General features: G+C 43.2%; 1 protein-coding gene across 5 annotated transcripts in view; it reads right to left on the bottom strand.

Moving 5' to 3' along the window:
- LOC130290510 (5-hydroxytryptamine receptor 2A-like) overlaps positions 1-15,439 on the bottom strand; it is a 575,216-nt gene that overhangs the window by 538,318 nt on the left and 21,459 nt on the right. Inside the window, exon 1 of one of the 5 annotated variants that reach the window (XM_056538244.1) lies at positions 7,633-7,650. The exons of the other annotated variants lie outside the window; for them this stretch is intronic. The gene's annotated coding sequence lies outside the window, so the exon portion shown is untranslated. Of the gene's footprint in view, positions 1-7,632; positions 7,651-15,439 lie in introns of those variants that run through there. 5 annotated transcript variants of the gene reach the window in all.

The following is a 15,439-nucleotide window of genomic DNA, read 5'->3' as shown; positions in this document are numbered from 1 at the left end:
AAACTGCTGTTATTTCTATGGGATCAGGATATATAGTAGTTATAAACCTCCCCCTTCCAGTTCTATCTGTATACTGCTGCTATCTGTTATGCCGATCGCTCCGGGTCCCCGCTCCTCCCCGGAGCGCTCGCAGCATCCTCTCATTCGCAGCGCCCCGGTCAGACCTGCTGACCGGGTGCGCTGCAATATCTCTCCCAGCCGGGATGCGATTCGCGATGTGGGAGGCGCCCGCTCGCGATGCACATCCCGGCTCCCGTACCTGACCCGTTCCCCGTCTGTCTTGTCCCGGCGCGCGCGGCTACGCTCCTTAGGGCGCGCGCGCCGGGTCTCTGCAATTTAAAGGGCCACTGCGCCACTGATTGGCGCAGCAGGCTTAATCAGTATGTTCACCTGTGCACTCCCTACTTATACCTCACTTCCCCTGCACTCCCTCGCCGGATCTTGTTGCCATTGTGCCAGTGAAAGCGTTTCCTTGTGTGTTCCTAGCCTGTGTTCCAGACCTCCTGCCGTTGCCCCTGACTACGATCCTTGCTGCCTGCCCTGACCTTCTGCTACGTCCGACCTTGCTCTTGTCTACTCCCTTGTACCGCGCTTATCTTCAGCAGTCAGAGAGGTTGAGCCGTTGCCAGTGGATACGACCTGGTTGCTACCGCCGCTGCAAGACCATCCCGCTTTGCGGCGGGCTCTGGTGAATACCAGTAGCAACTTAGAACCGGTCCACCAGCACGGTCCACGCCAATCCCTCTCTGGCACAGAGGATCCACCTCCAGCCAGCCGAATCGTGACACTATTCCTATGGGGTCAGGATATATAGTAGTTATAAACCTCCCCTTTCCAGTTCTATCTGTATACTGCTGCTACCTCTATGGGATAAGGATATATAGTAGTTATACACCTCCCCTCCAGCTCTATCTGTATACTGCTGCTGCTATCTATATGGGATCAGGATTTCTGGTAGTTATAAACCATGAAACACAGAAAAGAACTAGGGAGCAATAACTACTGGAATTAAATATACTTTATTACAATTAGAGAAAGTCAATTAGACGAAACGTGCGTTGGGGCAGGCAGATTCTGGCACTATAGACATGGGTAAGTGTTCTTTATACAACACTATTATGCACTTTAGGATTGTATAGCACCTTAGATAAAAACTCAGTGCACTTTACTCTATCTTATTAAATAGACCCTATGATCCTTCCCTAATGGCAGTATGTATATAGATATGTAGGATTTATTCCCAAGTGTTAACCCTCTAACTACATACAGTGACCCCCCCGCCCTACGATGGCCCCGACATACGATAATTTCAGCATACGATCCCTCTCAGAGGCCATCACATGTTGAAGGCAGCATCAACATACGATGCTTTTGTATGTTGGGGCCATCGCATAAACGGCTATCTGGCAGCGCAGACTGCTTCACCTGCCGCCGCATAGCCATTTACGGTGCCCCATGTGGTCCGCTGACGATCACTTACCTGTCCTCGGGGCTACGGGGCGTCCTCTTCGGGATCCTCTGCATCGTCGGCGCTCTCCATCGTCGTCATCATGTTGCTGCACACGCCGTCCCGTCATCCAATAGGAGCGGCGTGCATAGCGGCATGATGGCGGCGACGGAGAGCGAGGATCCCGGGGAAGCAGAGGCCTTGCCGGAGCGTCAGGGACACCTCGGGGACGCGGCGACAGCGATGGATGGCGACATCCAGGGCAGCGGTGACGAGCGGTGACTGTCCGGAGCGGCGGGGACAGGTGAGTACAACTTCCTCTAACAGTGGTCTACAACCTGCGGACCTCCAGATGTTGCAAAACTACAACACCCAGCACATCTGGAGGTCCGCAGGTTGTAGACCACTGTCCTATACTTTACATTGCCCGGATCCCTCAACATACGATGGTTTCAACAAACGATGGTCCATTTGGAACGGATTACCATCGTATGTTGAGGGACCACTGTACTCTGTATTGCCATAACTGCCTTCCACATTGTTGGATTTTATTTCAGTGTGTTTTCCTGTTATCTAATTGTAATAAAGTATATTTAATTCCAGTAGTTATTGCTCCCTAGTTCTTTTCTGTGTTTCAGAGTTCAAATTGGAGCTATACTGATATATTTAATATAAGACCCGAGCACCTACAATAAAATGTATAATTAAAAGCAAAATGAAGAGCTACATTCAAGGTGTATGTTGGTGTATAATTAGTTATAAACCATACTGCTGCTATCTCTATGGGATAAGGATATATAGTAGTTATAAACCTCCCCCTTCCAGTTCTATCTGTATACTGCTGCTATCTCTATGGGATAAGGATATATAGTAGTTATAAACCTCCCCCTTCCAGTTCTATCTGTATACTGCTGCTATCTCTATGGGATAAGGATATATAGTAGTTATAAACCTCCCCCTTCCAGTTCTATCTGTATACTGCTGCTATCTCTATGGGATAAGGATGTATAGTAGTTATAAACCTCCCCTTTCCAGTTCTATCTGTATACTGCTGCTATCTCTATGGGATAAGGATATATAGTAGTTATAAACCTCCCCCTTCCAGTTCTATCTGTATACTGCTGCTATCTCTATGGGATAAGGATGCATAGTAGTTATAAACCTCCCCCTTCCAGTTCTATCTGTATACTGCTGCTATCTCTATGGGATAAGGATGTATAGTAGTTATGCACCTTTTCTGATGCTCGGTTCACACACTGCATTTCTTGCTGCAGTTTTTTTCTTCTGTTTTTGCTGTTAAGAAAATGACAGCAAAAATAGCCAAAATGCAGTGAGATGTGTGAAAAATACAGTAAACATTCAGCATGTGAACACATCCTAAAGACTTCAATCTTCTTAAAACACCTCAATTGTAAATATAGGTTAACTTTCTTTCGCCTTATAGAAATATTTAAAAATAAAAACACACTTTTAATTAAAAAAAATGCATCAAAACTGCACATAATGAGAACAGACCTCTTATAAATCTAATGAGTTCACCTAAGTATACTACAGCAATAGCAGCTTAAAGGGGTTGTCCACTGAAAACGATCTCATCCTCCATTCACAGGATAGGGGATAAGTAGCTGATTGGAGGGGTCTGACAACTGCGACCTCAGCTCTCCGTTAGTAGCGTGTGCGGTAGATAACACGCACTCTGTTCATTTATATTGGATCGCCGAACAAAGACCCCAGTTCAGCACTCAGGCATCTCCAGCACTCCCATAAAAATGAATGAAACTTGTGCTGTCTACCTCACAAGCTCCTTACTAAGAGCCGGGGTCCCGTTCCAGAGATCCCTGGGGCCCCAGCAGTCAGGCCCCTCCCCCGTGATCAGCTACTTATCCCCTATTCTGTGGATAGGGGATAAGATAGTTTTCACTGGATAACCTTTTTAATTAATGACCAATTGCAGTAATCAAACACCTGATCACCAGCCAGAGGATTCATGGTAAATGTGGGCTGCATTACAGAACCCACATCATTGTGCATTTGCAAACCAAAATGGAGAATATCCTGTGCCTGCTACATCAGCAAAAACTATAAAGCAAAAGGTATACACCATATCCTAACAATAGCCTATGCTGCCCTCAGACTTTTGTTTTTCTTTTTTTTCTTAATCCATAATGTATCTTCCCATCTCGATTGGTGCCCTAGGCTACTGCCTATTCTGTCTATCTCAGGTAACGACGCGCCAGCCTTATAATTGCTAAACACAAATTTCACAGACATACGCCTATTCTATTTGACTGTATTATATTACAATGGTATTAATATTTCAATGCTAGCTTATGAATTATACTAACAATATAATTGTCTGAGACCACGGAAACCAATTTACATACTTAAATTAAAAGGGTGTACGTGTCATAATGAATCTGTGTGATCTAAAGCTATAAAGTGTCCGACGTAAAACCGCTAATCGTGGGATTTGGCCCGGGACCGAAATTCATATTTAACTCATATTGACACATGTAGAATCATTACATCCTGGGAAATACAAGTTATTCCAGATAAACGATAAAGTAAACAAACATTGAATTTGTTATTGTGTCCCTTGTGCGCTGAGGGAATGTCGCATAGTACATATTTGTTTTTCAAGTGTAAAATGGCTTGCAGGTAAAGTGTGTCTGGAGCTACCCATTAGACTGGTTACCGGCCCTTTGATGTATTGTAGGATACACGCGTTCTGCATTCTAAACACTACATATGTAGCCAATGGTCCGGGGGAAAAAAGAGAGAATTTATCTGGCCTCACAAAAGTCCCATTGTATTCTGCAACACACAAATAAGCGAAAGTACAGATGTCTCAGCCATAAACATGACTGCCGCGATACGCTATGCTATCAACACAAGGCACCGATTTATATACTTGTGAGAATGGCGCACTATGTTAACAGCTGTCTGTGATGCTGAAGGCTCGTAAGTCTGTAGATCAGTGTTTCTCAACCAGGGGGCCTCCAGCTGTTACAAAACTACAACCCCCAGCGTGCCTGGACAGCCATTGGCTGTGCTAATAGTCATGATTACTGTGATAACGGTAATATAAGCCTTTTTTGTTAAAAAGCAAGTTGGACTTAACCCCTTAAGGACCGGGTTTTTTCAGTTTTTGCATTTTCGTTTTTTGCTCCTTGCCTTTAAAAAATCATAACTCTTTCAATTTTGCACCAAAAATCCATATGATGGCTTATTTTTTGCGCCACCAATTCTACTTTGTAATGACGTCAGTCATTTTGCCCAAAAATCTACGGTGAAATGGAAAAAAATCATTGTGCGACAAAATTGAAAAAAAAAATGCCGTTTTGTATCTTTTGGGGGCTTCCGTTTCTACGGAGTACATTTTTCGGTAAAAATGACACCTTATCTTTATTCTGTAGGTCCATACGATTAAAATATTACCCTACTTATATAGGTTTGATTTTGTCGGACTTCTGGAAAAAATCATAACTACATGCAGGAAAATTAATACGTTTAAAATTGTCATCTTCTGACCCCTATAACTTTTTTATTTTTCCGTGTATGGGGCGGTATGAGGGCTCATTTTTTGCGCCGTGATCTGAAGTTTTTAACGGTATCATTTTTGCATTGATAGGACTTATTGATCGCATTTTTAAATTATATAAAAAGTGACCAAAAATGCACTATTTTGGACTTTGGAATTTTTTTGCGCGCACGCCATTGACCGAGCGGTTTAATTAATGATATATTTTTATAATTCGGACATTTCCGCACGCGGTGATACCACATATGTTTATTTTTATTTTTATTTACACTGTGTTTTTTTTTTATGGGAAAAGGGGGGCGATTCAAGCTTTTAATAGGGGAGGGGTTAAATGATATTCATTCACTTTTTTTTTCCACTTGTTTTTGCTCCCATAGGGACCTATAACACTGCACACACTGATCCCTTATACTGATCATTGTTATCCCATAGGGACCTATAACACTGCACACACCGATCTTCATCATTGATCACTGGTTTCTCATAGGAAACCAGTGATCGACGATTCTGCCGCATGACTGCTCATGCCTGGATCTCAGGCACTGAGCAGTCATTCGGCGATCGGACAGCGAGGAGGCAGGTAGGGACCCTCCCGCTGTCCTGTAAGCTGTTCAGGATGCCGCGATTTCGCCGCGGCTATCCCGAACAGCCCACTGAGTTAACCGGCAGCTTTCACTTTCGGTTTTAGCCGCGTGGCTCAGCTCTGAGCGCGCGGCTAAAGGGTTAATAGCGCGCGGCACCGCGATCGGCGCTGCGTGCTATTAGCGGCGGGTCCCGGCTTCCCTATGATGCCGGGCCCGCCGTGATATGATGCGGGGTTACCGTGTAACCCCGCGTTATATCAGGGGAGCAGGACCAAGGACGTACCAGTACGTCCTTGGTCCTTAAGGGGTTAAAAAGGCACTGTACATCTTAGAAAACAATAACCTTTTTAATATACTTATATAAATGTTATCTCCTTTTTATAGAAATCATGGCTCCTAAAAAAAGACCACTAGGGGTCCCCATACCATCTAGAACATAATCCTGTATGCCTGCAGCATCATCTTTGTTCCAGCTGAAGCATAGGCCAGGGCGGGACTAGCATTCCTCTGTGCTCACTCCTGTCCTATCAGACTCCTGTCTGTAAACAGAGAGGAAGGGGGTTACAGAGCAGCCTGCAGTGATTGGATGAAGAGACCCAGCACAGCACAGCAGACTCAGGGAGAAAGTGAATGCATGGTGAGTGAGGGCGGGCTCAGTGCTTAACCTTAGACACGCCCCTTCCTGTTTAGTGGATGTCAAAATGAGTGAGCAGCAGAACAGAGGGATTTGTGAGCCAAATACAGAAGCTAGACACATTAAATTATACTGTATGTAAACAATCTGCATGACCTAGAGAAGCATATATATATTGAAGGCCAAAAGGCCCCCCTGCTCAAGAAAGCACATGTACTGTACATTGTCTGAAGTCTGCCAATGGACATCAGAAAGATACAGAGGAGAACAGGGTGAAAGTGTTGTCGCCAAAATCGAGCTCTATGACATCAACTCACCATGCCTATTACTCCAAGAACACCATCCCCACGTCAAACACGGAGGTGGAACCACTATGCTTTAGGGGTGGTTTTCTGCCAAGGGGACAGGACAACTTCACTGAATCACATGGACCATGGATGGGGCCATATACTGTCACATCTTGGGCGAGAACCTCCTTCTCTTAACCAGGGCATTGAAAACGAGTCAGGAAGTAACTCCAAGGGGGGAAACCAGCCCTCCAGATTCCAGTCAGGACATAGTAAAAATGACAAGCTTTATTTTCATCTTGTTAAAATCATCACAAAAAAGGGGGAAAAAAGAATAAAAACATGGAAACACCCGTGACTGGAATCTGGAGTGCTGCTTTCCCCCCTTGGGGGTTACTTCCTGCAGTATACACCGTGATTGTGGCTATCACGCCCCGTGCACCTGGCCAGCCTGGGACTATTGGACTCATCGTGGAAAGGGTGAGCGGATCATCTCCTTCTTTGTTTGTATATTGTAAAAGAGTCGCAGATGGGTATTCACGCCCCCTGTCATGCCCCCTGTCACGCCCCCTCCCATAGGCTCGCATTGAGGGGGCGGAGCATGACGGCACATGGGGGCGGGGCAGTGACATCACTATGCTCCGGCCCCCGTGATCGCCAGTAATCAGACCTGGAGCAAACATGGGACTGATTATAACGGGGTGCTGCGTGCAAGATCACGGGGGTCCCCAGTGGCGGGACCCCCGAGATCAGGCATCCTTTGTATAGGGGATAAGATGTCTTAGTGCCGGAGTACCCCTTTAATCCCATATCTATGGAGAGAGCTGAAGGTTTGACTTGCTTGGAGAGGATCTGCAAAGAGGAGTGGGACAAAACCTCTCTTGAGACGTCTGCAAATCTGGTGGCCGACTACAAGAAGCGTCTGACCTATGTAATTGCCAACAAGCGTTTTGCCACCAAGTACTTAGTCAAGTTTTACCAAGGGGCCAAATACTTATTTCATTGAATAAATTATTTCACTGAATAAAATGCAAATGCAGGTTACCCTTAGATTTATTTCGGTTTAGAGACATGGAGTCAGGAATGAATATTAGCCCCCCCACCCCACTCCACCCCAAGGTAAGGAAATTCGCTTTTACCTTTTAAGGGTCATAGGCTGGGTTCACATCACGTTTTTGCCATACTGTTTTCAATCAGTTTTTCTAAAGAAAACTCTATATAAAAAAAAACAAAAAAAAAACATAAGTTTTTGAAAATGTTGTCCATTTTTAATGGAAGGGGTCTTGGGTGGGGACTTTAGGATGCAAATGCGCATGTGCAAAGTAAAAACCGTATACAGTTTCCTGTATGGAACCGTATACATGTGCGTTTCCCATTGATATCCATGTAAAAAAAAAAAAATGTGTTATTAAACCGGAGTCAAAACCATGGTTGTCCCCATCCAACACCCCTCCCATTAAAAATGGACAACATTTTCAAAAACGTATGTTTTTTTAATTTTTTTTTAAATAAAAACGGACGGAACTGTATGCACTTTTAAAAACAGTATACGGTTTACTTTTTCCCATACTGTTCCATCTGTTTTTATTTGCCATACGGTTTTCTTTAAAAAAAAAACTGATTGAAAACAGTGATCTGAACCCAACCTTACTCTGGATCAACGCTGCAGGATAGGAGAGGAAAACCAGTGCTCTCCAAACTGCAGCCCTCCAGCTGTTGCAAAACTACAACTCCCAGCATACCCGGAGTGCCAACAACTGTCCGGGCATGCTGGGAGTTGTAGTTTTGTAACATCTGGAGGGCCACAGTTTGGAGACCACTAGATTAAACAGATGGACAAACTATGTTACTGTTTTTTAAAATAACAAATCTACTAACTTGCAAATTAATTAATAACTTATTTGAAATGCATCTTTCTGGATTTCTTTGTTGGTAGTCCATCTCTCACTGTTGAAATAAACTGATAATAAAAATGATAGACTGATCAGCAGGAGATCAAATACTTTTTTCCTTCACTGCACATACCGTACCATGTAGTGGGGGTCATGCTTTTTCGTTTCCATTAAAGGGGTATTCCAGGCCAAAACTGGCTCCGGAAAGTTAAACAGATTTGTAAATTACTTCTATTAAAAAATCTTAATCCTTCCAATAGTTATTAGCTTCTGAAGTTGAGTTGTTGTTTTCTGTCTAACTGCTCTCTGATGACTCACGTCCCGGGAGCTGTGCAGCTCCTATGGGGATATTCTCCCATCATGCACAGCTCCCGGGACGTGACATCATCATTGAGCAGTTAGACAGAAAACTTCAGAAGCTAATAACTATTGGAAGGATTAAGACTTTTTAATAGAAGTAATTTACAAATCTGTTTAACTTTCCGGAGCCAGTTTATATATATAAAAAAAGGTTTTGCCTGGAATACCCCTTTAAATATAATAAGGATCGGAGCAATACATCAGATATTTATAAACAACTGAGTAGTCTTAAAGTGATACATTCAGTCCTGTGGTTTAAGGGGGGGTTGAATAATTAACCCCACGACCTCCTTATAAGCTTGGATATTTTGATGCACCAAAAGGCTTAGCTCATAATAACACATGAACATCTAAATAATCAGATTAGCATATAAATGACAAATACTTACATTGGGTATTAATGTAGCAATGAGGAGGCCTGCGGGGCTTAATAATGTGGGAATTAGGCATTCAGACCCTCACCCGTTCACATAAGGACATCATTATGTGCTTAATGGAGTAATCAAAGACACAATTCTAAATTATAAGGATGGGTTATCCTGGGATTTATTCCAGTTGTGAGATATAGAGTCAGGAATGAATATTATCCCCCCCCCCCCAAGGGTACGGAAATAGCTTTCTACCTTTTCGTCTAACTCTGGATCAACGCTGCAGGATAGGAGGCAAAAATCAGTGGTCTCCAAACTGTGGCCCTCCAGATGTTGCAAAACTACAACTCCCAGCATGCCCGGACAGCTGTTGGCTGTCCGGGCATGCTGGGAGTTGTAGTTTTGCAACATCTGGAGGGCCGCAGTTTGGAGACCACTAGACTTAACAGATGGAGAAACTATGTTACTTTAAAAAAAAAAATCTAACTTTTACAGTACAAACTATAACTAGAAGATAAAAACATAAAACAAACAGCAAAGAAGTTTAAGAGAATCTGACACCCTGTTCTCCTGCACTAAACCCAATAGACTGGGTTATCGTGCTGGTGAACAGCTTTACAAAGAGGAGTCCATTACTCAAATCCGTTCAGTATATGCAGTTCTGGATCTGTAATCTTCAGCTGCATTGTTATCCAGTACGCATTGGAGGCCGGAAGCCGGCTCACCCAGCTCCCCTGCCTCCTCAATATTCCCCAGTCGGCTCCGCCCCCTTCATTATTATGTTACTGAATGTTACTGTATACTCAAATCCGTTCAGCATATGCAGTTCTGGCACTGTAATCTTCAGCTGCATTGTTATCCAGTATGCATTGGAGGCCGGAAGCCGGTTCACCCAGCTCCCCTGCCTCCTCAATATTCCCCAGTCGGCTCCGCCCCTTCATTATTATGTTACTGAATGTTATTGTATACTCAAATCCGTTCAGCATATGCAGTTCTGGCACTGTAATCTTCAGCTGCATTGTTATCCAGTATGCATTGGAGGCCGGAAGCCGGCTCACCCAGCTCCCCTGCCTCCTCAATATTCCACAGTCGGCTCCGCCCCCTTCATTATTATGTTACTGAATGCCGGGGGAGAGCATACAAAGAGCAGAGCGCTCATCCGCTGCATTTATTAGCATATTAATGAAGGGGTGGGACCAACAGGGGGAATATGGGGGAGACAGAGGACCTGAGTGAGCTGGCTCCCTGCCTCCAATGCGCACTGGAGCACAATGTAGCAGGGAGTGTACAATAACAGAACTCTTCATATACTCATGGATTTGAGTAATTGACCCCTCTTTGTAAAGCTGTTCACTCGCACTATAACCCAGTATATCGGGTTTAGTGTGGGTGAACATGGTGTCAGATACTCTTTAAGGCAGCCAATGGCTATGTAGCTGATGTTCATCATGGGTGCAGACTCGCTTTATTAGATGTAAAATGACACAAAATTTTAGCTTAAGAGATACCCGAGTACAGTGCTCAAGCTCTACCATAGAAAAGCATGGAGGGGGCTTGTTGGCCAACACTTCGTCTGGTGGTTAACACAACTCTTTTCATGCAGAGAGCCGAGGCACGGTACAGGAGATCGCGGGGGTCCCAGTGTTCGGACCCCCCCCCCCCCCCCCCCATGATCAGACACCAAAAATTTATTATCCCTAAAAATGTATTTGAATAAATGTTCCTATCCCGTGCACTACTTTAAGTTGACATAGGTTCATACATTTCATTTTTATAGATTTTTAAAGTTGTAGTTTTATTTATTTATTTATTGTTTTTTGTTTACTTTTTACATTTACTAATCACTCATTCTTCCAAAGAAAAGTGTGCGGACAAAACAGTCCCCGCTACAACCTACACAGTCTTGACATTTACATGGAAGCTCTAATTAAAAATACAATCTTGTCCCATGTAGCATGATAAACGACATCATCTATAAGACTATACATGTAATACCTGCACATTTGCCCTAGAACACTGATCCAGAATCTGTGAATTGAAATTTTTTTTTTACAATAAAAAGAATGTATAACTCCTTGCATGTCCTGACAGCTACAAGCTGTCAGGTCGTTCTGGGAGTGATTATTCTGCAAAAGCTGGAGAACCTTGAGTTGGAGATCAAGGATTTGCAGCTGTAATGACTCTAGTATTTCAGCTGCTGGACAGCTCCCGCACCCATTCTGCCTTCAGATGCTATTGTTCGCTCTTCTTCTACATCTTTCTTCACTTTTTTTTTTTCCTGACTTTGTTTCTGTCTTCAAGATTATCGTGTTCCTTCTAATAGGGTAGGGTCACACGTAGCGCATCTGCAGCGTATTTGACGCTGTAGATGCGCTGATGACCATTTGTAGAGTGTGCCTCCTGCTGTGCCTGTTTGTCCTGCTTTTATCTGCTACGCCACTACGAGCTGACACACAGGGATCTGACAGTCGCATGCGCAGTCACAGGCATCGCGGCCGCATCTCCAAGCAGACAAAGCAGGACACATGGACACAGTAGCAGACATACTCTAGGGATGCCTCCACAGTGTCAAATACCAGTAGCGCATCCGCAGTGTCAGCAAACGGCTGCCTGGGCATGCTGGGAGTTGAAGTTTTACAACATCTGGAGGGCCACACTTTGAGACTGCTGCTCTAGAGCATTAGGAAAAGACAATCCATCTCTCTCTCTCTCTCTCTCTCTCTCTCTCTATATATATATATATATATATATACACCCTGTATATGTAAATACAGCTGCTATGTAGACCACTAACAAGCCATGTGGTATGATTATGTGTTGGGCTGGGTTCCTTCTATCCATTGTTGTAAAGTTCTCTGGTATATGTTGGCAACCCTAGAGAATGGGGTGTTGTGTATACCGCAACATGTCTCCTCCGGACTTATTTATTTGAATATGCTGAATGTAATCTAAAAGTGACTACATGCAGCTGCTGCCCCCCCCCCCCCCCCCCCCCCACAATCCCAGGGTCAGCACTGTGGCTTTCAAATGCGTTGTAGTACACAGTTGTCACGCCCCCTCCCATAAACCTGAAGGGAGGGGGCGTGGCATGATGTCACGAACGCGGAAGCCCCAGGCATCCGTGTTCATAATGCTGCAGCGGCAGGCCGGAGATTAGACAGAGTATCCCCTATCCTTTGGATAGAGGATAATATGTCTAGGGGTGGAGTACCCCTTTAAATTCTCCTGGTCATGAAGACAGTTTTTTTAAACTGGAAATTTTGGTTTTAAATATAGTTTGATTTGATTACTACTATAATATTATTATTATTCCTTCTCTGCTATAGGATGTATGGATATGTCCTTGCAGTGGGTACCTTCCCGCAATGGGACATACCCATTCACCCTGCACCCAGATGTGACGCAGGAGATCAGCGGCGGCCTCCAGCTGTCAATCACAGCTGTGATCCCGCTTCAGCTACAGAGACCTAGGTAGCGCTGGTTTAGTCAGTGTTAACCCCATAGATGCTATGGTCAGTACTGAACACGGCATCTATAGGATTGAGAGTGGGAGAGGGATCCTGCTCTCCCCCAGCGGCGATCCTGCAGTGCGATAGCAGGGTCCTGATGGTTGCCATGGCAGCAGAAAGCCAGATGATGGCCTCCTGTCTGCCAAGTACGGAAGCCTGTGAGGTCGCGCCATAGGCTGGGTCTCACAGGCGAACTGTCAGTGTATACTGATAATTATTATATATAATATAATATATAGTATAGTATAATAGGTAAAAAGTATAAAAATAAAATGTTAAAGTGTAAAAAAATAAAAAAAATATCCCTTTCCTAATAAAGCCCTGTATTATCACCAAAAAAGACATTATAGGTAACATCACATTCATAACAACATATTAAAATGATAGTGTTATGTATCCTGCACAGTAAATGCCATAAAATAATAAAATAAATAATAAATAAAAAAGCGTGAGAACTGCTAATTCTGGTCTATACCTCCTGTAATATGTATACAAGAAGCAGGCACATGTATCTGTATATAAGAACGAGTGGATATGTCATCATTTATGTTTGTCTATCATCCACATTGGATTACATTATGATTGTAGTTATTTAAGATATTGTATCTGCACTTTGTACTGAATTACAGTAAACAATTGGGGAATACGTCCAAATGATATCAGCTCTGGCAGAGCATCAGAATGTGACTTTATGACTTAATGTTGTGCATCACATTTTATCATTCAGGACACATCATAATGCAGACAAATATTTTTTATGGTTTTATGACATCTGTTATTTTTTATCAGTTATGCAATCTGTTCCTGCAAAATGACAGTGGCCATTCGCTGGCCAAGACATATATAGTGAAATGATACAGCCTGGAGGTTTCAGGAAGAGAAAAACAGAGCTAATTTCTTGCAAAAACAGCACCATCCCTGTCCTCAGGTTGTGTGTGGTACTACAACATGGCTCAGTTCACTTCACTGGAACTGAGCTGTAATACCACATTTAGCCTGAGGACGAGAGTGCCGCTGTTTTTAGAAGAAGTCAATTTTGAATAACCCTATTAAGTAAACGGTAGCTGAAAAATTTGATCCATGAGGAACAAAAAGAAGGGAGTATATTGTAAGGGAGGCATTAAAAAAAAAAAGTTTAAGGGTAGCTCCCACCATCACTTTTTTTTATTTTTTCTGTCCCTGCCTATTACCCATCTATCCCTAACCCCCTCCCTGCCTTTATTTTTATTTTTTAGATATTAAAAATGCCTTTTGTCTGCCTGGTAGCATGCTCACTACCAGGCAGACTTCCCCAGCAGGGACCACGTCACTGATGCCTGCTGTGTCCGACACTTCTGCCCGTAGTTCACCTATACAGGATGCCACCAGCTGTTTCCCCACTGCAACTCCCAGCTTGCCCTGACATCTATTGGCTGTCAGGGCATGCTGGGAGTTGTAGTGGGGAAACTGGAGGCATACTGTATAGGTGAACACTCAAACCCCCCCCCCCCCCCATATAATACTTTACCTTGTCCCCGGGAGCCTGCGCGCATCCACTTCCTGCAAAGCGCTCGCTCCCGCCTGTTTGATTGACAGGCAGAAGCGAGCACCGCAGTGACTGAATTTCGACTCGTTGCCAATCTTCAATGAGTTGAAATTCTGTAGTGATGTCACTGCAGAATGAATTCGGCCACTAGGAGGGCGACCCCTAGTGGCCAAATTTAAAAGTGATTTTAAACTGGTTTAAAATCACTTTTTTAAATTAAAGTATATTAGAGATATGTTGTAGTACTTAAGTACTACAACATATCAATTTTTTTAATTTCATGACAGTGCCCATTTACACAGAGGGGATATCTGCATAAGATCAAATACACTTCTTCTTACTATGGAGGACCTAGCAGCACGTTACATTGCACAGTTCCTACTTTTTAATGGGAAATGTATACTTCTTCATTTCCCCTGTGGTGGTGCTGCTGAGCAATTTAACAAGTGCTTCCTCCACAGTGTATAGTTGATTCCTCAGGGGTCCAACACTAGGAAATCCTACGATGATCTCTATGTTAGGGTATGTTCACACTGAGGGATTGATGAGGAATTATTTTGGGCAGGAATTTCAACAAATTCCAATGCGAAAATTCAGCTCCAATTTAGTCAAGAAAAATAAAGTCCCATTGACTTCCACCAGATTATGCCAGAAGAATGTTCAATCTCCTGGCGGAATAGAATTCTGTGCCGGACATTTTGTCCATGGAAATTCCTCAGTGTGAATAGAGTGGCGGAAAGACCATTAAACCCTTAAAGGGGTACTCCGCCCCTAGACATCCTATCCCCTATCCGATGGAAGAGGAGTACCCCTTTAAGGACTCAGGGTTCTTTCATTTTTGCACTTTCAGTTTTTTTCCTCCTCACCTTCTAAAAATCATAACCCTTTCAGTTTTCCTCCTACAAACCTATATGGGGCTGGTTTTATGCGCTACCAATTTTACTTTGTAATGTCATTATCAATCTACAGCAAAACCAAAAAAATATTTTATTTTTTTTTCGGTAAAAATGACACCTGAAATGTATTCTGTAGGTCTATACGATTAAAATGATACCCAACTTATATTGGTTTTATTTTCTTTTACTTTGTTAAAAAAAAAATTAACTTTTTGCACAGAAATTAGTACCTTTAAAATTGTCATCTTCTGACCCCTAAGAACATTTTTTTTTCCTTATACAGGGATATATGAGGGCTCATTTTTTGTGCCGTGATCTGTAGTTTTTATCGGTTCTGTTTTTTAAATTAGACTTTTTGATTGCATTTTTAAAAAAATGTTAGGGTAAAAATGTTAG

Source organism: Hyla sarda, chromosome 9 (genome assembly GCF_029499605.1).
Source record: "Hyla sarda isolate aHylSar1 chromosome 9, aHylSar1.hap1, whole genome shotgun sequence".
NCBI classification, from domain to species: domain Eukaryota; kingdom Metazoa; phylum Chordata; class Amphibia; order Anura; family Hylidae; genus Hyla; species Hyla sarda.
The sequence above is the reverse complement of the archived record's forward strand: the minus strand, read 5'-3'. Positions and strand labels throughout refer to the sequence as shown.